The 21,919-nt window shown below is 38.4% G+C and overlaps 1 protein-coding gene and 1 pseudogene across 2 annotated transcripts in view; both read right to left on the bottom strand.

Annotated features, from left to right (window-relative positions):
- Positions 1-21,919, bottom strand: part of ARHGEF9 (Cdc42 guanine nucleotide exchange factor 9) — a 324,866-nt gene that overhangs the window by 287,921 nt on the left and 15,026 nt on the right. The window lies entirely within an intron of this gene.
- Positions 17,831-18,702, bottom strand: LOC123628082 (annotated as a pseudogene).

Raw genomic sequence — 21,919 nt, 5'->3', positions numbered from 1 at the left:
TCTTCTTCCTTTCCTTAATAGGCTTAGTTTCATCTTTCAATCCTTCTTACAATTCTTTTCTTTTGTCACTCTCCTGACTAAAGCATTCAGTGCTGCAGCTGCCTCACAATGCTTTAACCCCCAAAGCATGGGAAATGGCTCATCTTGGTGCATGAGCAAGCCTCCAGCTAGCACATAAGTGTACCTGTCATCCTTCTGTTATGTGCATTGTACTTAAGGTCTTGTTATCTTGTCAACCCATAAATCAGACACCATCAGACCACATCACCATGGGGAGATTGGGAGGAAGAAAGGGTGGACTCTCCCCTCTGTGAATCATCCCAGAAAGCTCCAAATGTGAGGGAATCCTATGAACTTGAGCCTCTCACAGAGAGAGAAACAGGAAGTGATCAGCCCCTGTGCCAGGCACTGTCCAAAGCTTCTGTTGTTTAAACCTCCCAACTGCTTGGTCCTAAATGGCATTCAACAGAGGTCCATTTCTCCACCTTTAAGTCTATTCTTAACTAGAATTGGAACACAAGGACCTTGTTCCAACTCCTGGAAATTATATCTTGAGTCATTTAGGAAGTCTGAAAAGTGAAGTAGAGGTCCTTAGTTTCTATTCTTGCTCATGGTAGGCCACTGCCATGTAGCCAGAAAGATGTTGCCTGCCCCAAGTTGTTGGGAGGAACCTGGGAAGGAGAAAACCCAAGCAAAGTGACTAAAGAGCAATGCTAGTACATCTGGGGCAAGAGGAGGATTAGTTACCTTGAGAGAAGGCAACTGAGACTCAGGAAAACCTTTCTTTTGCTGAACTCACTACATTTTTATGATCATAAACCCATACTTCATATTCTCCCAAGGGGCTATTGTGTTGGTGATTCTTCAGGTGAGAAAAAAATTACCATTGCTATATGAAAAAAGGTACATTTTGAAAATCTGACTGTATTGTGCATGTTCTGTAATTTCTTCATTGGTTACCATTTTTTAATTTTTTTTTAAATTTCAGCTTATTATGGGGGTACAAAAGTTCAGGTTATGTATATTGCCCATGCCCCCCCATCCCCCCAAGTCAGAGCTTCAAGCATGTCCATTACCCAGACAGTGATTTGATAGACAAAAATTCCCTCAACCCCCCACCTCTGTCTGACACCCAATTGGTGTTATTCCCAAATGTGCACTTAGTTAATGATCAGGGAAACCAATTTCCTGGTGAGTACATGTGGTGCTTATTTTTCCATTCTTGGGAGACTTCACTTAATAGAATGGGTTCCAACTCTCTCCAGGAGAACAAAAGAGATTCTATATCACCATTATTTCTTATAGCTGAGTAATACTCCATGGTATGCATATACCACATTTTACTAATCCGCTCATGTATTGATGGGCATTTGGGTTGTTTCCACATCTTTGCAATTGTGAATTGTGCTGCTATAAACATTTGGGTGCAGGTGTCTTTTTTATAGAATGACTTTTGTTCTTTTGGGCAGATGCCCAATAATGGGATTGCTGGATCAAATGATAAGTCTACTTGGATCTGTTTAAGGTGTCTCCATATTGCTTTCCACAGGGGTTACACTAGTTTGCAGTCCCACCAGCAGTGTATGAGTGTTCCTGTCTCTCCGCATCCACGCCAACATGTATTGTTTTGGGACTTTCTGATAAAGGCCATTCTCACTGGAATTAAGTGATATCTCATTGTGGTTTTGATTTGCATTTCCCTGATGATTAGAGATGTCGAGTATTTTTTCATATGTTTGTTAATAACTTTCTCATTGCTGAATGTCAACAGAGAACCCAAGAGTCTATAAAAGGCTAGGCTTAGGCTATGTTCAAGGGGAGACAGTAAGTATGACACTGGGGTACAGTGAGAGAATTCCAAGAATGTGGTGAGGCTAGGATAAAGCAAATTGGAACCCCTACACATACTATCTGCTCACAGGCACCTTTGCTACTCTAGAAGTTTACAGCATCTAAATATATAAGTTGTGGTATATTCAGACAATGGAATACTATATAGTAATGGAAATAAAATAACTATAACTATAAACAATTTACTTCTCACACTTGAATGTGTACATGAATAATGGGAGGATCTTTTAAAAATGCAGACTCTGATTCAGTAGGTTTGGAGTAGGGTCTGAGATTCTACATTTCTAACAAGTTACCAGACAATACTGATGCTGCTGATCTGGGAACCAAACTTTGAAAAGACAGGGGCTACAGTACCTCTCAGAAAAGGGGGAAGGTTCTTATCCCTTTCTTGTATCAATGTGCTCTGTAGCCCTCCCAAGTCCCCCATGTCTCTGAGGTGCTCTCCCAAATTATTCCTCAGATCTTCATGAAGAATTGCTTCAAGATTCAGAGAACTCCTTCTCAGGCCAGGAAGCTTACAGCCAGTCTTCTTTTCTGCAAAAATCCATTAGTAACTCCCTGAAAAGAAATGAATCACTGGGAGAATTTCGTGCATCAGGGAAGGAAATTTGGGTGCAGGGAACCTTAACTTTCCCTCCACTACACTTGCCTGCCTCTTCCACCTCTTCTGCCCACTGCCTCCTTTCCTTGCTGGGGAGAAGGATAAACCCTTCTCTGCTACATAGGTTCCATAAGACATTACTTTGCCTCTTCTCTATTGGGTCCTGCTCCCTGTTTTCTCCTTTACCCAAGGTCACATCCCTTTCAAATCTAGTCTGAAATCTGCTCTTGAGTCATTGAAGAAATGAACAGGGTTTCTGTGGAGTAGTAGAGAGAATACCAAATTTGAGTTCCACAGACTTGGATTAGAATGCTGACTTTATCAGTCACTAGCTATGTGACCTTGGGAAAGTGACTTCGACTTTTTGGTTCAACATATCTTTAGTGAGCACCCACTAGGTACCAGGCCTGCTCAGGGGCTAAGATACAGGGTCAAACAAGTCAGACAAGGACCTTACCCTCATGAAACCTTCAAGAGCTCACATTCGAGGGGGAAAAGACAGGAAAAAACAAATAAGCCATATGTTCAGTTGTGGAAAGTGCCTGAAAATGAAGTGGAGTAAGACAGAGTGACAGAATGACAGGGGTTTTTATTTGAGATATCAGGGAAAACATCTGTGTCATGTGACATTGGAGCAGAGACCTGAATGAAATAAGAGTGAGCCATTAGGCTAAGGGGAAGAGTGCTTTAGGCTGAAGAAACCACAAGGGCAAAGGCCTGGAGGTGGAAGTAAGTTTGGTATGTTTGAGAGATGACAGTGGTTTAGATCAGGCAGATTGGTGACAGAGGTGGTAAGAAGTGGGTGCATTCTAGATATATTTTGACTTTATCTCTCTGTGCCTCCTCCATTGTAAAATGAGAATAATATCTATCTCTCAGGGTCACTATAAGACAATAACATGCCATGGAGTGTTGAGCCTAGACTGGCACACAGAGATTAAATAATGTCAGTTTCTGACCCCCATCCCAACCCTTAATGACTCATAATTGATCTAACAGGTGACAGTTTGTTCAAAATAATAATAGCAGCAATGTATTCAGCAATTAGAGCTTATGGATAAGTAAAATGAATGATATCAATGTTACAAGGCTACAGTCCCTAACCCCCAGACCATGGACCAGTACTAGGCCATGGCCTGTTAGGAAATGGACTACATATCACCATCTGAGCTCCACAACACCTCCCACCCCCCAGGATCCTCCCCAACCCTCGGTCTGTGGAAAATTGTCTTCCATGAAACCAGTCCCTGGTGCCAAAAAGGTTGCCACTGTTATAAGGGACTAAAGGGAGGAATTGGAAATAATCTGTTATATTTCCACTATATAAGAAGTGGTATAGTGTTATTTGAAAAAGGATTTGGATTACTTGTAAATGTATATTATAACTGAAAGGCAACCACTTTTTAAAAGTTTAAAAAGAAGTAAAATCGATATGCTAAGAGGAAAGAAAATGAAATCATACAAAATGCACAATTAAAACCAGAGTGGAAGACAAAAACACAAAGAACAAGATCAATGAACAGAAAATAGTAACAAACGTGGTAAGTATAAATCCAACTATATTAATAATTACTTAAAAGTCAATTGTCTAAATACACCAATTAAAAGACAGAGACTGTCAGAGGGGATTACAAAATATGTTGTCAACAAGAAACTCACTTTAAATATAAAGATACAAAGTTATTAAAAGTAAAGGGATAAAGAAAGATGTATCATGCTAACATTCATAGAAGGAATTTGAGGTAGCTATATTAATTTCAGATAAAGTGGACTTCAGAGCAACAAAACTTATCAGGGAAAAGAGGAGCATTACATAATGATAAAGGGGTTGATTCTCCAGAAAGACATAACAATCATTAATGTTTATGTGCTTAGCAACAGAACATCAAATACGTAAGGTAAAAACTTGATAGAATTACAAGGAGAAATAGATAAATCCTCTATTACAGTTGTAGCCTTCAACACCCCTCTATCAGTAATTGACAGATTCAGTATACAGAAAATCTGTAAGGACATAGTTGAACTAAAGAGCATCATCAATCAACTAGATCTAATTGACATTTATTCATCCAACAACAGCAGCACACACATTCTCCTCAAGTTCACAGGGAACATTCACCAAGTAAGATCACATTCTGGGCCATAAAATACACATTAAAAATTTAAAATAATAGAAATCATACAAAGTATGATCTTAGACTACAACTCAGTTAAACTGGAAATCAGTAACAAAATGATAGCTAGAAAATCTCAAAATACAAGGATATTAACAAACTTCTAAATGAAACATGGGCCAAAGAAGAAGTCTCAAGAAAAATTAAAAACTTTTCAAACTAAATGAAAATGAAAATACAACTAATCAAAACTTGTGAGATGGAGCTAAAGCAATGCTTAGATGGAAATTTATATCAAAGGGTGTCAGGCAGATGGGGGGAGGGAGGAGGGAATGGATATATACACAACTAATGGATGCAGTGCGCACCATCTGGGGGGATGGACATGCTTGAAGTTCTGACTCGGGTGGGGCAAGGGCAATATATATAACCTAAACATTTGTAGTGCCATAATATGCTGAAATAAAAAAAAAACTTAAAAAAATTAGACTTGTCCCCGGAAATCTGGGCCATCTGGTTACTGTCCTGTTACTCCACCTGTTGGCTTCCCCTTCACACACAGGCCTGGAGATGCTCCCTGCCATAAGCCAGGACCTGGGGCTGAGAAATAAGGAAGGAGAAAGAGAGATCATGTATACTGAGCTCTTGCCATGTGTCAGGCATTTTCCATCCATTATCTCATTTACTTTCTATGACAACCATATAGGTAGGTACGCTTATAATCCTCATTTCAGAGATGAGGAAACAGGTTCCAACAGCTGGACTCACCAAGGTCACACAACTACCGAGCCAGGAACAGAGTAGGCTCCATGACCCCAGTGCAATAAGCTGACCTCTCCAGCAGAGAAAGCCCTTCCAAGGAGTGAGAGGAAACATTAAGCAAAAACACCATCCTGAGAGCTACTGTGAACTTCAGATGTATTAATAAAGGCAAAAAGACCCCCCCCCCAAAAAAGAAGAAAGATGTAAAATCAATTACCTAAGCTTCTCACCTTAGCAAAATGAAGAGCTTAGAAAAAGAAGTGCTGGACTTTGTCAAATGCTTTTTCTGCATCTATTGACAGAATCATATGGTCTTTGTTCTTGCTTTTATTTATGAGGTGAACTGCAGTTATAGATTTGGGTATGTTGAACCGGCCTTGCATCTCTGGTATAAAGCCCACTTGGTCATGGTGAATTTTTTTTTTTTATATGCTGCTGAATTTGATTTGCTAAAATTTTGTTGAGGATTTTTGCATCTATATTCATGAGGGATATTGGTCTGTAGTTTTCTTTTTTTGTTGTGTCCTTTCCTGGCTTTGGTATCAAGGTGATACTGGCTTTGTAGAATGAGTTACAGAGAGTACCATCTTTCTCAAAGTTGTGGAATAATTTCTGTAGTATAGGTATGAGTTCATCTTTGTATATTTGGTAAAACTCTGAAGTGTAGCCATCTGGCCCAGGACTTTTACTTTTTGGAAGGTTTTTAATTGCTGCTCCAATTTCTGTGCTTGAGATTGGTCTATTCAAGAATTCTATTTCCTCCTGAATGAACTTATGGAGGTTGTATGTTTCCAGGAATTTGTCCATTTCCTCCTCATTATGTAGTTTTTGAGCATATAGGTTTTTTATAGTAATCAAAAATAATGTTTTGTATTTCTGTGGTGTCTGTTATGATATCTCCTTTTTCACTTCTTATTGAGTTTGTTAGAGTCCTTTCCCTTCGAATTCTTGTCAATCTAGCAAGAGGGCTGTCAATTTTGTTTATCTTTTCAAAAAACCAGCTTTTGCTTTTGTTGATCTTCCATATAGTTCTTTAATTCTCAATTTCATTTAGTTCTGCTTTGATCTTAGATATTTCTTTTCTTCTACTAGGTTTGGAATATATTTGCTCTTCCTTTTCCAATTCCTTGAGACTGGATGTTAGATTGTCGATTTCTGATCTTTCTGTTTTTTGGATGTGAGCATTTATTGCTATTAGTTTTCCTCTCAGGTATGCTTTTGCTGTATCCTACAGGTTTTGATAACTTGTGTCTCCATTATCATTTAGTTTGAAGAAACTTTTGATTTCCCTCTGTATTTCCTCCTTGACCCTATAGTTATTCAACAACAGATTGTTTAATTTCCATGACTTTGTGAGGTGGTGAGTATTTCTGTTGGAATTGCACTATATTTTTATACCACTATGATCAGAAAAAATACACAGTATAATTTCTATTTTTTTGAATTTTTTGAGGTCTGATTTGTGGCCTAGTGTGTGATCAATTTTAGAGAAAGTTCCATGAGCCAATGAGAAGAATGTATATTCAGCTTTATTTGGGTGGCATATTCTGTGGAGGTCTGTCAGATCCTTTTATTCTAGAGTTCTGTTTAAGTCCATTATTTCTTTCCCTATTTTCTGTTTGGAGGATCTGTCCAGATCATTCAGTGGGGTGTTGAAGTCCCCAGCTACTATGGCATTATTGTTTATCATGCTATTTAGATGAGACAGGGTTTGCTTTATGTAACTGGGCACTCCTGGGTTGGGTACATAAATATTGAAAACCCCCAAAGCAATCATAGCAGCAACAAAAATAAATAAATGAGACCTGATCAAATTAAAAAACTTTTGCACAGCCAAGGAAACTATCATTAGAGTGAATAGACAGCCTACAGAATGGGAGAAAATATTTTCTCTCTACATATCTCTACATAAAGGACTGATAATAAGAATCTATCTAGAACTTAAAAAAATCAATAAGAAAAAAATCAAACAACCCCATCAACAAACGGGCAAAGGACATGAACAGAAACTTTTCAAAAGAAGACAGAATAATGGCCAGCAAACATAAAAAAAAACCTCAACATCTCTAATCATTAGAGAAATGCAAATCAAAACCACAATGAGATATCACCTAAGCCCAGTGAGATTGGCCTTTTTCAAAAAACCCCAACACAACAAATTTTATCATGGATGTGGAGAGATACGAACACTCATACACTGCTGGTGGGACTGCAAATTAGTACAAACTCTGTGGAAAAGAATTTGGAGATACCTAAAAGAGCTAAAAATAGAAATACCATTTGATCCGGCAACAGTACTATTAAGCATCTACCCAAAAGAACAAAAGACATTCTATAATAAAGACATCTGCACCTGAATGTTTATGGCAGCACAATTCACTATTGCAAGGATGTGGAAACAACCCAAGTGCCCGTCAATTCATGAGTGGATCAATAAAATGTGGTATATGTACACAATGGAATATTACTCAATTATAAGAAATGGCAATGATCTGTCACCTCCTATATTTTTCTGGATAGAGCTTAAGCCCATCCTCCCAAGTGAGGTATCACAAGAATGGAAGAATAGGCTCCACATGTACTCGCCATCAAATTGGCACTAACTGATCAACATTATGGTGCTCACATGGTAGTAATATTCTTCAGGGATTAGGGGGTTCGGGGTGGGTAAACTCACAACTAATGGATGCAGTGAGCATTATAGAGGGCAAACGGCACACTTCAAATCATGGTTTGCGTGTGGCAAAGTCATAACATGTAACCAAAATGTTTTCCCCCCCTAATATCTGAAATAAATAAATAAAAGAAAAAAAAGTGCTAAGTAAGTGGAAGAAAAAAATAAAAATTATAGCCCAAATCAGAAAAACTGAAATAGGAAATTAATAGAGAAAATCAACAAAACCAAAAGCTAGTTACTAGAGAAGATCAAAAAAATCCATGTCTCTAACGAGGCTAAGAAAAAAGAGAGAAGAGACAAATTACCAATATCAGAAGTGATAGAGGGGCTATCACTAAAATTTCTGTGGACATTAAAAGTATAATAAAGGGAAACTGAAGAACTCTATGCCCACAAACTTAAAAACTTAACTAAAATAGACAAATTACTTTAAATATACAATATACCAAAACTCACACAAAATACAAAGATGAATTCAGCGGGCCTATATGTATTAAAGAAATTGAATCGATAATCAATAACCTTCAAAAAAGAAAGCACCAAGCCCAGATGGGTTCACTGGTAATTTTTTTAAGCAATGGAGTCTCACCTTGAGGCCCAGGTTGGGCTCAAACTCCTGGGATCAAGTGATCCTCCTGCCTCAGCCTCTCAAATAGCTGGAACTATAGACATGTAACACTGCACTGAGCAATTCCCTGGTAAATTTATCCAAACATTCAAGGAAGAAATTATACCAATTCTGTAAAATTTCTTACAAAAAATATAGAGGCAGAGGGAATACTTCCTAACTCACTCTATAAAGCCAGCATTATCATAGTACCAAAACCCAAAAAAATTACAAAACAGTAAAACAACAGACCAATATCTCTCATGAACATAGATGCAAAAACCCTCAACATAGTATTAGCAAATTGAATCCAACAAAAAGAATTATACACCATGACCTAGAAGAATTTATTCTAAGTATGCAAGCTGGTTCAACATTCAAAAATCAATTAATATAGTCCATCATATCAACAGGCTAAAAAATAAAAATCATATGATCATAAAAATAGATGTAGAAAAAGCATTTAACAAAATTCAACTCACATTCATAATGAAAACTCTCAGAAAAATGGGAAGAGGGGAACTTCTTCAACTTGAAAAAGAACATCTGCAAAAACCTATAACCAGCATCATGCTTAATGGTGAGAATCTAGATGCCCTCCCAATAACATCAGGGATAAGGTAGAATGTTCACTCTCACCACTCCTGTTCAACATCATACTGGAAGCCCTAACTAATGGAATAAGACAATAAAAGGAAATGAAAGGTAAACAGATTTGGATGGAAGAAACAAAACTGTGTTTGTAGATGACATGCTAGTCCATGTGAAAAAAAAAACCAAATAATTGACGCCGCAAAAAATTTCTGGAACTAATAAGCCATTATAGTAAGGGTACAGTATCAAAAGATGACATCAATAAACAGAATTTAAAATTCAAAACACAATAGCATTTACATTAACACCAAAACAATGAAATATTTAGGTATAAATCTAAGAAAAATTGTGTAATATCTATATAAGGAAAACTGTAAAACTCATGAAATAAAAGAAGATCTAAATAAATGGAGACATATTCTATGTAGGTGGATAGGGAGACTAAAGATTGCGAAGATGTTAGTTCTTCCCAATTTGGTCTAGATTTAGCAAAATCCCAATCAAAATACTAACAAGTTATTTTATGGACATTGACACAGTGATTCTAAAATTTATATGAAAGAGGAAAAGTCTCCATATATTAACAGTTAACAATATTTTGAAGGAGAAGAAGAAAGTTAGATGACTGGTACTATCCAACATTAAGAATTACTATAAAGCTACACTAATGAAGACAGGGTGGTAGTGGTGAAAGAACAGAACAGATCAATGGAACAGAATAGAATCAAGAAATAGACCCACAAACATAAAGTCAACTGATATTTGACAAAGACACAAAGGTAATTCAATGTAGAAGAGATTTTTTTCAAAAGTGGTGCTGGAACAACTGGATATCCACATGCACAAAAAATGAACCTAGACACAGACTTTACAACTTTCACAAAAATTAACTTAAAATTTATTACAGACCTAAATGTAAAATGCAAAACTATAAAACTCCTAGAAGATAACATCAGAAATATCTTGCATTTGAAAATGACATTTTAGATACATCAATAAAAGTAAACACCAGAAAAAATGTTATAAGTTGGACTTCATTAAAATTAAAAACCTCCCCACACCTCAGCACAATAAAGGCCATATATGACAAACCCACAGTTAACATCATACTGACTAGGGAAAAGTTGAAAGATTTTCCTCCAGGATGTGGAATAAGACAAGGATGCCTATTTTTACCACATAGTACTAGAAGTACTAGCCAGAGCAATTAGGCAAGAAAAGAAAGAAAAGACATCCAAACTGGAAAGGAGGAAGTCAATTGTCCCTGTTTCAGAAGACAGGATCATATATGTAGAAAATCCAAAAGATTCCACCAAAAAACTGTTAGAACTAATAAATTATTTCAGTAAAGTTGCAGGATGCAAAATCAATGTAAAAATATCAGTAACAGTTCTATACACCAATAATGAACTGCCTGAAAAAGAAATAAAGAAAACAATCCCATTTACAATAGCTACAAAAAAGCAAAATATCTAGCAATAAATTTAGCCAAGGAGGTGAAAGATCTCTACAATGAAAAATATAAAACAAAGATGAAAAATTTAATAAGATACAAACAAATATACCATGTAGTATTACTCAGCTATAAGAAACAATGGTGATATAGCACTTCTTGTATTTTCCTGGGTAGAGCTTGAACCCATTCTATTAAGTAAAGTATCCCAAGAATGGAAAAAACAAGCACCACATGTACTCACCATCAAATTGGTTTCACTGATCAACACCTAAGAGCACATGTATGAATAACATTACTTGGGCGTTGGGCAGATGGCAGGGGAGAGGATGGGTGTATACATTCATAATGAGTGCAATGTGCACCATCTGGGGGATGGACACGCTTGAAGCTCTGACTCGGGGGGAGAGGGGGTAAGGGCAATATACATAACCTAAACTTTTGTACCCCCATAATATGCTGAAATAAAAAAAAAGAATCTACCATAAAAAAAGAAGAAAAAATCCTGTGTTCATGGATTGAAAGAATTAATGCCACTAAAATGTCCATATTACCAAAAGTAGTCTACAGATTCAAGGCATTCCTTGTGACATTCTTCACACAAATATGAAAAAAACAATTCTAAAATTTATATGGAACCACAAAAGACCCTGAATAGCCAAGGCAATCTTGAGGAAAAAAAAAAAAAAAAAAGTTGGATTCATCATACTACCTGACTTAAATATACTACAAAGCCATAGTAACTAAAACAGCATGATACTGTTTTAAAAACAGACACATAGAGCAATGGAACAGAATGGAGAACACAGTAATAAATCTACCCATTTATAGCCAACTGACTTTCAAAAAGATGCCAAGAACACATTTTTGGGGGAAAAACAGTCTTCAATAAATAGTGCTGAGAAAACTGGTTATCTACATGCACAAGAATCTATTACCTTACACAAAAGTCAGCTCAAAATTGACTAAAGAGTTGAATGCAAGATATGAAACTGTAAAACTACTAGAAGAAAACATAGGTGAAATGTATCATTACATTGGTCTGAGCAAGGATTTTTTTGAATAGGACCTGAAAAGCACAGGCAAGAAAAGCAAAAGTAGACAAATGAGATTACATGAAACTAAAAATCTTCTTCACAGCAAAAGAAACAATCAACAGAGTAAAGAGACAACCTACAGAATAGGAGATAATATTTGCAAACTCTGCATCTGACAAGAGGGTTAATATCCAGAATATATAGGAAATTCAAACAACTCAATAGCAAAAAAAAGAAAAAGAAAAAGAAAGAAAAAGAAACCCAATTTAAAAATGTGCAAGAAACCTGAATACCTATTTCTCAAAAGAAGACATACAAATGGCCAGTAGATATATGACAAAATTCTCAGTGTCACTAATTATCAGAAAAATGAATAAAGGTTGTATGATTTATTAGCTGTGTGATCATAGGCAAGTTACTGGACTTTTCTGAACTCTAGTTTCTTTCTTAGAAAAAAGCAGATAAAAGTGTCTACCTTGTAATATTATTAGAAGGGTTATAAACAGAAATGAATTAAAAGTACCCTTAGCATGAAGTCTGAGACCTGAGGAAGTGCTCAGTATCTGATAGCTTTTGAAGCAAACGAGTAATAACAAGTGAAATTTCCGTCAATAGGAAACCAGCTAAATAAATTCTAATGTATGGTCTATCCATACAATATAATACTTTCCAGCTATTAAAAAGAAAGGATGGGACATTCTGAAAAAGATGCGACTACAGAGATAAAAAACAGGTGAGTTGTTACAAAGGATTTAGGTAGAATTGAATACAAATGATTGAATACAAAGAGGGAATTTGGGGGATGATAGAACTCTCTGCATTATGATTGTGGTAGTAGTTATACCACTGTATGAATTTTTCAAAACTCATAAAAATGCACAACAAAAAGTGATTTTTATTGTTTATAAATTTTAAAGTTAAAAAAGTATGAGTAATTTAAAATATCATTTTATGTTCTAATAAGAGATGAGCTCTAAGATATATTAATAAAAATATAAAATAAAGTAAAATCATATATACAATATGCAACCTTTTTGTGTGGGGAGAGTGTATGTATATGTTTGTTTGCTTGTATATACATAAACTATCTCTACAAGAAAGTTACTCAACAGTTAAAATTGGTTACTTCCTGTGAGGGAAACTGGAAGGTTAGGGGAGAGGGAGACTTTTTACTCTATATATTTGTTGCTGAAATTTGAATCATGTGAATGTAAATTTGAACCATGTGAATGTATTACCTATTAAAAATAAAGTATTTAAATTTAAAAATATAATCATGATTAATGGTTAGCTGAAGATGGCAGGCTAAGTATACACTCCAGTTTGTTACCTCCTGTCCCAAATTCCTAAAACATTCTCTCTCTCTTTCTCTCCCTCTCTCTCTCTCTTTCTCTCTCTCTCTCCTCTCTCTCTCTCTCTCTCTCTCTCTCTCTCTCTCTCTCTCTCTCTCTCTCTCTCTCTCTCACACACACACACACACACACACAATATTTATGTGGTAATGGAAAACAAGTGAACCCTCAGTGGACCAGAAGTCTTCAGAGTACTCTCTGAGAAACAGACAGCATGGGCAATCATCTTGAAGATAGAATTGATACACTCAAAGCCAAGTTTAAGGGTCTGCTGCCAAAAGTTGAAGTGACTCTTGGGGAGCTGCCTGATGAGCATACAAAAAGGAGGCAGAAGGTCAAGATGCTTCTTGACTTTAGGGAATGGATCGGCTAAGGGAAAAATCCCCTGCCATTTTTTGGCACAAGTCTGAGTCTGGTGTGCTTTATTGCAGAAAACTGTAGCAGGCTGGGCAGGATTGGGGTCAAGAATTATATTTGCTCACTAGAGAATAGCTAATGGAAGGGGATAAATCTTACTACAGGTGTTGGAAAGGAAGCCAAGTAAACAACCTAAGGGGAAGCATCTGAAATAAAGTAGTGTGTTAGGGAAGAGTCAGAAAGGAGTAGATGTCAGAAGATGGTGGTAGGCTGGGCATTGGAGGAGGTGTTAGAGAATGTCTAACATGAGGTGATATGGCAGCACAGAAATGGGAAATTCGGAGGTAGGCCTTACTTGAAATCCAGGGAGGCAGCAGCCTCAGGGAATTCAGACAACGTGAAACAGATCTCAGACTTGGGAAGATTTATGAGGCTGGATTGGAATCTAAGAGACTGGAACAGGGAAGGGGCACTTGAAATGAGTGCGGGAGTGGAGGGAGGAGTAGGGAGGTGTTAAGGTTTTAAAAGAAGGTCTCAGGTCCTGGGTTCCAAGATAAGAGTGAAAAATAGCAAATAGAAGGGTGGCGAAAGGTAAGACTCAGGCAATGGGGATGGAACTGTTTAAATTCTGCTTCCTCATATCAGAATTAGGCCTGAATTCTGGTCCAGAGTGAAGCTAACACCTAAGGGTCAAGGGCCCCACTGTGAGGAGGGCCTAGTAGTTGTAGCTGTTGTAGTTTTTGCTCAATTTCTTCTCTGGCCTCTCTTGATGCCATCAAGAAATCCTATATATCAAATGGGATTGGCAGCTCTTGTGTCTATGATTCATAGATTGTGTCAATAAAGCCTAGATGTTCCCTCAATAAACTAGGCTTACTTTTCCCTTCCCTGCTGACACTCTTAGTTGGGGGAGGGAGAGAGAGAGAGAGAAAGAGAGAACACCAACGACCAAGGATAAAGCCTTGGTCATCATTGATTCATTTGTCATAGTGCCATTGGAGAATGGATCCATATCTTAGAAAAGTAACTGTCAAAATTTTTTATAACAACCCTACGATAAGTAATACACTTTATATCATCACACACACACACACACACGATCTAAATATATAAAGAGCTCTGAAAACTCAAAAAGAAAAAGTAACTCAATTAAAAGATGGGTAAAGGATTTGAGTAGACATTAGACATTTCCTCCAAAAAAGATAGACAGATGGCAAATAAACACATGAAATGATACTGAAAATCATAAGTCATCAGGGAAATGCAAATCAAAACTTCAATGGTATATTATTTCATACCCTCTAGGATGTCTGTAATCAAAAAGTCAAAAAATAAGTGTTCGCAAGAATGTGGAGTAACTGCAACACTCCGACATTGGTGGTGGGACGTGAAAAGGTGTAACCACTGTGGAAAACAGTCTGAGAATTTCTCAAAAAGTTAAACAAGAAGTTATTATATAACTCAGAAATTTCACTCCTAGGTATATAGCCAAGAGAAATTAAAATGTATGCCCACCCAAAAACCTGTACACAAATGTTCATAACAGCATTATTCATAACTGTCTCCTCTTCATATATGAGTTCTGGGATAATGCTGGTGATAATCTCAGCTCTGTATATTTGTTTTTGGTTTTCTGTGGGGGTGGGGAGTAAAGGATTGAAGCCAGCTTGCTGCCATTTTGGAACTGGAACTCCCATATTTTCTCTAATTTTTGTATGTTCAAAAATATTTGTAATAAAAGGAAATTAACTAAGTGTTAAAAATAGCATGAGTGTGATGGAAATCTGGCTATGGGTCACTGACACCAAAAATATGGTGTCAAATTTTCTTCCAGCCCTTCTGGTTTGGTTTTTCATAAGAATTCACATATAGAAAGGGACTCCAGACCCATTTCTTCAGATAGCTCTGGCCTATGAAAAAGTCCTTCAGCCAGAGCTTATCAGGACCTCACAAACTGCTTCTCCACCTGCACCAGCACCAGCCACCAAGAAACCAAGTACTGACTATCTTTCTGGGAAACAAGCAATGAACTCTGAGGGCAGAGAATTTTGTCTGTGTTATTTACTGCTATTCCCATTCCCTAGAACAAGTGTTGTGTAGTAAGCACTCAACCAGTACTTGGTGAATAAATGAAGGAAAAAAGAGAGGCCCAACTACTACACACACACACACACACACACACACACACACACACACACACGCATACACATACTGCCAGCACTCCAGGGAACATAGCACTTTAAGTCCATTTGGTCAAGAAAGAAGACATTCATCCCAGGTGGACTGGACCCAGGGGAAGTCCCTTTCAACCAAGTAACCCTGAAATCCAACCGTTTTAAGGGACTAACGTCAAAATAGTTTTCACTGTATTGTTTTTCATCTAGGAGACTAGTGTCATCACCCATTTCTCCATAGCTAATAGCTGGCAACATCAGCCCCAGAACGTCCTTTCACAAATCTGGAGATACTTACTTCTATCTCAGCTTGTTGATTTTTTGAGTACACAGGAAAGGATGGAGATGGATAATAGAGCCATTTTGGCATCCAGAAGCATTAAAAATGCTAGACTGGCCAGGAGTTGAGAGATTTGAGGCCTAATTTCAAATATATCCTCCAATTTTCTGTTGGACTCCCTAGCTAGGTACTCAACCACTTTGAGTCTTTCCTCAGAAGTTGAAGAGGAAAAAATATATCAACATTTGGCCCTCCCTACCTCACAAGAGAATCACAAAAACAAAAGCCAATAAGTATTTGTGGTATATGCCCTAAAAGTATTTTATTATTATGATTACAAAATGATTTGCTCAAGGTTTCCCAGTGGGAGTTGAAAGCTTCTCTTCTCTCCCTCCAAGTCATCAGGGTTACTTTTATAAAACAAAGGTAGGATCACATCACTTCTTTTTTCAAAAACCTTTAATAGCTGGCCATTGCCTTTATAACTGGCAATAACAGGGTGTTCTCAATCTTCCATGAGGTAAAATTTCAAAGCCCACGAATTACCCTCCCCACTCTACCACACTCAAAATCCTTTCCTCGCTTGTTTGCTGAGATCTTTTTTTAAAAAAAAATATTGGATTTAACAGAAAATATCACATTATGAACAAGTCCATTCGTTGATCCATTAGCTTAAAACAGATTGATAGCACAATTTTGTATAAAAGCTAAAGACAGAACACGGGTACCAAACACAACACTTAAAGAGAGGCCTGAGCCAGGCTCTGAAAGATCTTTCCCAGAATTAGAAGCAGCAGTAGATTCAAACAGGCACCAAAACAGGGAGAAGGCAGCAGCATCCACTCCACAAAGGCTTAAGAGTAAAAGGAAGGCCAAGCAATAGACCATCTTGGAAGCAACGGGTGAAGGAGAAATGGACGAAAGTATTTTATTTCCTGATGTTCTGAGAACATCAGGCCACACCACATGAACCCGAGAGGGTTAGAATAGCAGGGTGTCTTAAGTGGGGAAACAATATTAGAAGCATTTGGTATGCTGTCTTGGCACTCAACTCTCAGGGAAGCAGGATAGCATGACGCTCATATGTTGCAACTAAACTCACATCACTCTGGCTGAACACAACACTGAAGTTGTGGCAGTGTCTACTGCCCCAGTGGGCCTCCTACTTACTGATGAGTATGTTAGAGAGGAGCCACAGTGAGACCTTTGACAAAAACACAGTGCTCTGGTGGGAAAAGGACTTCCGTTTTCCTCCTCTGGGTGCCAGAGGATCCCTGAGGGAGAGAAATTTGAAGTGGCTAGGCCCCTCTGACTCTGAGTTTATCAGCAAAAGCCCCCCTTAGTCCCACCCACCCAAATCCTTCCCCAGGGAATCTTCCCAGTTCATGGAAGGGCCAGCTGTGAAAGCAGCTGGGGAAGGAAAAGATGGTTGTCTTCCATGGTACTTGTTACTGACCAGAGAGACTGCTTCTTTGCACTTATTTTAGATACTGAGAGAGTTTGTGTCTTAATCTGCAACAATGATTCTCAGATAGGAGCAGGCCTGTATAAGTGGGGCTGCCAAGATTCTCCAAAGAGGTTGTGTTTAATATACACAAACCCCTAATTCCCTCCCACTTGAGAATCAGTGCATGTAAGGATAGGAATTTCTGATGGGAGTGTGTTGTACATATGAACAGTGGCTGATGCAGAACAAAAAGTTAAAAACTCCTAACTTGGGTTTGGCAGACATAAAAATGGAGTACATTTTTCAGAGATTTTTTTATGATTAAGTTATAAATAATCATTCTCCCTGTAGCTAAACTACATGACCAGGCTCCTAGCCTGAAAGTCAAGAACAACAGGTGCATCTACTTATCTGAAGTAACCATACTGTATTAAAGAAATAAAATTCTGTTCTCCTAAAGACAATTTCCAGAAAGACCTGCCTGTCCCTATGAGGTACTTGATACTAGGTCCCAGCACAGGCTAATCATTATATGGTTTCTTAGAAGACTGGCTTTTCTTAATTTCTTTCTTTTTGATACTGTAAAGGGGTCCATAAAAATTTGTTATGAACAAGCATTAAACCTTTGAAATACTTGACAGTTTTCACTTTCAGCTCTGAGGTGGCATCCTCATCACAAATAAACACAGAGTAGGGATGTTGCTGGAAGGCAGACCTGGTCCACATGTGGTTCACTCCCTCCTCAATGGCCTTGTACAGAGCAAACACCTTGTGAGTACCTGTGATGAGGATCATCACCTCTCTAGCATCCATGACAGTGACCATGCCCACCATCAGGGCCATGATAGGCACTTTGGCAAGCTCTCCATCAAAGAACCTAGCACTGGCCAGGATGGTGTCCATGGTGAGCGTCTTAACATGGGTCCTGGACACTAGACTGGAGTCTGGCTCATTGAAGGCTATGTGTCCATTGGGGCCAATCCCTCCAACAAATAGCTTGATCCTGCCTGCAGCCTTGATCTTCTCTTCAAAGGCATCGTATTCAGCCTGTAGGTCAGCTTAATTCCCATCCAGAATGTGGGTGTTTTCTGGGTGGATATCAATGTGCTTGAAGAAGTTGTTCAACATGAAGGAGTGGTAATTCTCTGGGTGTTCTAGAGGAAGGCCCACATACTCATCCATGTTGAAAGTTTTCACATATTTAAAGGACAGGTCCCTATTCTTATAGTATTTAATTAACTTCTTATAGCAGCCAAGGTGGGATGCTCCCAGTGGGGAGCCCCAGGGTGAAGTACTTGTCTGGCCCTGAGTCAAACTGAATGATACAGTTCCTGATGTATTTGGTTGCTCATTTGCTGGCCTGAGAATACTGGTCCAGGATAATGAACTTCATCTTTCCTGGGGCAGGTGGGGTTGGAGCCTGGCTGTGTGGGATTTGTGCAGGAGAGAGGCTTGGGGCCTCTGGGTCAATCCTGCTGAGATCTTAAATGCTATTTTTTGCACAAGTTTTGGCTTTTCCTTTAACCAGTGAAAGAGCCATCTTAGAATACCTCAGATAGAGGTCCCCTGTCTGGCTTTCACCCTAAGGAAAGAATGAATTATTATCCTTTCTTCAGGATAGGTGAAAGGAGGAGAGAAAGAATATATGAGTAAATATTTCCTGAGAGTGTGGGAGTCTTAGTACCCAGGCTGGGGGCAGCTGTGACTCATCAACAATTAGTAACCAATAAACGAACTCTGATACTTGTTTAATAAGGCTCAGGAAGTGAGTGAGAGTTCTTGAGGGGTAGAGGGGACATCAAGTTGGCAGAGAAACATGAAACGAGGAGTCTAGGGGATGCCATTACCATCTCTGCAGAACTAACACAAGTACCACCATACTCAGCCAGACTTTTCCAACATACGAAGTGCTTTCATGTAGTAAAGGAATAAGAATACAGACAGGGAGAGCGGCAGGAGACCTAGGTTTTAGGTTTGGCTCTGTCCCTAATTTACTGTGTACCATTGAGCAAGTATTTTATCTGGGCTTCATTTTCCCTATTGTACAATGAGCAGAGTAAATGAGGCCTAACTCACTTTTAGCAGTACCATCAATACTGTCCCTGAAGTTGGAAATACCATTAGTTTTCTACTTCTCCCTCTTTCTCACCTACCACATTACCAAATCTTATTCTACATGAGATCTATGTCTTCAAACCATTCCTTTCTTTTACCCCTACTGCCAATGTCCTAATTGAGACCTTCATCACCTCTCAATTAAACTATTATTATTACAAAATGCTTCTAACAGTTCTCCCTATCTCATGTCTGAGCCCCAACCCCCATCCCAACCCCATTAAGCATCATTCACACTACCATCAGGATTATTTTTATAAAAATGGATCATATTACTTCCTTTTTCAAAAAACTTCAATAGCTTCCTAGATAGAAAATTTAAATCACCTAAATTGACAATCAAGGCCCTGTATAATTGTGCCAAAATTTTAATAAAAATAAGAATTACCGTATGTTGATCTTTTAGTATGAATCAAACACTGCTCCAAGTCCTTTATACACATTAAATCATTTAATCATTTTTTAAATGTAGAAAATGGGTGATACAGGCCCACAATTCCTTAATGGAAATCCCAGATACTCAATATGTTTTAGAATTTAAATTTTTTCAGATTTTTTGGAAGGTGAAAATGCCAAATATTACAAAGCACCCCATGAAGATCTAGAGCAGTACATTATAAACAAACATATTAATATTTCTGTAACAACATGTATAAATACATTAAATGGGATACAGACTCTAAGGAGACTCATGCCACTTCAGATATTGACACCAAATTCGTTTTGGGTTTTCAGAGCTTTTTGGATTCTTGGAACTGTGGATTAGATATTGTGGGGTTTTCCCCATTTTAAAAATGAAGTTACTGAGGCACAGAAAGGCTAAGACAATTGCTCAAAGTCTCATCTCACAGGTCACAGAGGCAGGGCTAAACTTAGGCAGTCTGGCTCCAGAGCTGGTACTATTACTCAATTTTGCCAGAGGCTCTCCCCGCCACTCCCTCTGTTGATCTACACTCCCAAATTAGGATCCCTTGTCCCTCTTTTCCTTGGTGTTTGGCTTTTCACCCTCCTCTCCTATACTTGTTCAAATTCTTCTACTCCTTCAAATGTATATTTCCCTCCACAGTCTATGTTAACTAACCCATGCCCCCCCCCACAGTGCCATACTTCCTTCTCTCTCCAAGCTCTCTTGCTATTGTATGGGGCTTGTGTATGTCTTCCCCCACCCTCCATTATACCTTAAGGCCCTTGTGAAGTTAGTAACCATTTTATACCTATCTACACTGGCCCCAAGTAAGTGCCCAGGAAAAAAAATTGGAATGAATGGATTTGGGTATCTTCTGCACAGAAGCAAAAGTTGATTCCATGAATGGGAACCCTTAGCCCAAGCATTTCCAGAGAGGAGAGAAAGAGATATAAGTAAGGAGAGAGGAGGTGATAGATGGAAAGATGTGGCATAATTAGCATGAAAAAGGAGCAAGGCTACATATTCCAGGATACAAAATGGAAAGAGAAGAATAGGAGTCAAGGACCATTCAAAAACAAAAAACCAAAAACCTGAGAATATACAACAGACTTAGGGGAGAAGGGTAGTTCAGCCAGCCTGGAATTTCTTGGAGGAGAGAAAAGTGGAGTGACTTTTGGGTAGACTGGAGTGGGGAGGGTACTCTTTGAGCCCCAAAGAGTCCTATTGAAGGCTCAGGCAGAGTCTGAGCAACTTCACATTTCCTAGCCCTTTAACTGACAGCATTTCAAAATAACACAGCAGTGCCATCCAATGGGTAAGCCTGGAACCACAGGCCACTGGCTTAGCCACAGAGCCAGAAGTTTCCAACACTAGAAGTTAGAATGTCAGGATATTAAGCTCTCATAGAAGGCCTCAGGCTAACCTTTGGAAAGCCAATTCACCCCTCCTGCCAGGTGGGCTTTCAAGAGCAACTGTTCCTCCATACAGACCTTTGACTACAATCAGCACCTCAGAGAGGCCCTCCTTGGTTCTCTGGCCCCTCAGCCTTTGTTCAAATTACACAGGCTCCTCACCCTGACGTGCTTTCCTTCCCCTATCACTTCTATCCAAATCCTGCCTGTCCTCCCCTTTGCTGTTTCTGAGTGACAAAGGCATTGGTCTGGGAGAAACCTAGATTCTACTCTGCTTGGTGATTTATTATAATAGCTGTATGATCTTGATAGTCACTTTCTTTCTGAGGACGTAAAATGTTAAGCTTCCCACCCAGAGATATTCTGAAGATTCCACAAGATGTCACATGTGAGAGTACTTTATAAATGATACAATGCTATATAAGCATAAGATACATGAGTGCTGATTACCTCAATAAAGTCTCCCTGAACTACCTTAAGCCAGACAAATCTGACTCCCCCTGAAGTCCTTTTGGCACAATGTCTATGCCATTTATTTGGCCATTTACTACACCTTGTTTTGAGTTTTAGTGGGATAAATATGAGTTTTGGATCTGGATATATGTGGGTTCAAATCTCTCCTCTGCCACTTTATGGCTGAGTGACTTTGGAAAGTTCAATTTACCTCTAATCCATAG

Source organism: Lemur catta, chromosome X, assembly GCF_020740605.2.
Source record: "Lemur catta isolate mLemCat1 chromosome X, mLemCat1.pri, whole genome shotgun sequence".
NCBI classification, from domain to species: domain Eukaryota; kingdom Metazoa; phylum Chordata; class Mammalia; order Primates; family Lemuridae; genus Lemur; species Lemur catta.
The sequence above is the reverse complement of the archived record's forward strand: the minus strand, read 5'-3'. Positions and strand labels throughout refer to the sequence as shown.